The following is a 301-nucleotide window of genomic DNA, read 5'->3' on the forward strand; positions in this document are numbered from 1 at the left end:
AGAAAGCTCTGTGGATTGAAGACTGCACTGGAAGTCTGCTATGTCCACCACAACAAACACGGGAAGTTTATCAAACCCTTTTTTCACTTTGACATGCTGATCTTTTCTCACAGTTTCCCCTTGGTTTCTCACACTTGGTATTGGCTTTTGGATCTGCTCAACCAAGACAGTTGCCTTCTGAGAAACCTTGGCATTATTAGGTAGGCTGTAGCAGAAGAGGCGTTTTCAGCTCCCCCCTTCTTCTTACACCAAGAAATTTCTGAGAAGTTAAGTTGCAAAGTTTATGATGGCACGGTTCAGC

At 43.9% G+C, this 301-nt stretch overlaps 1 protein-coding gene across 1 annotated transcript in view; it reads right to left on the reverse strand.

Moving 5' to 3' along the window:
• The window catches only part of HEATR5B (HEAT repeat containing 5B), a gene marked incomplete at both ends in the record, with an annotated part of 36,416 nt that overhangs the window by 30,902 nt on the left and 5,213 nt on the right, over nucleotides 1–301 (reverse strand). The window lies entirely within an intron of this gene.

This window comes from Fulmarus glacialis, unplaced genomic scaffold, assembly GCF_000690835.1.
Source record: "Fulmarus glacialis isolate BGI_N327 unplaced genomic scaffold, ASM69083v1 scaffold43352, whole genome shotgun sequence".
Lineage (NCBI taxonomy): Eukaryota > Metazoa > Chordata > Aves > Procellariiformes > Procellariidae > Fulmarus > Fulmarus glacialis.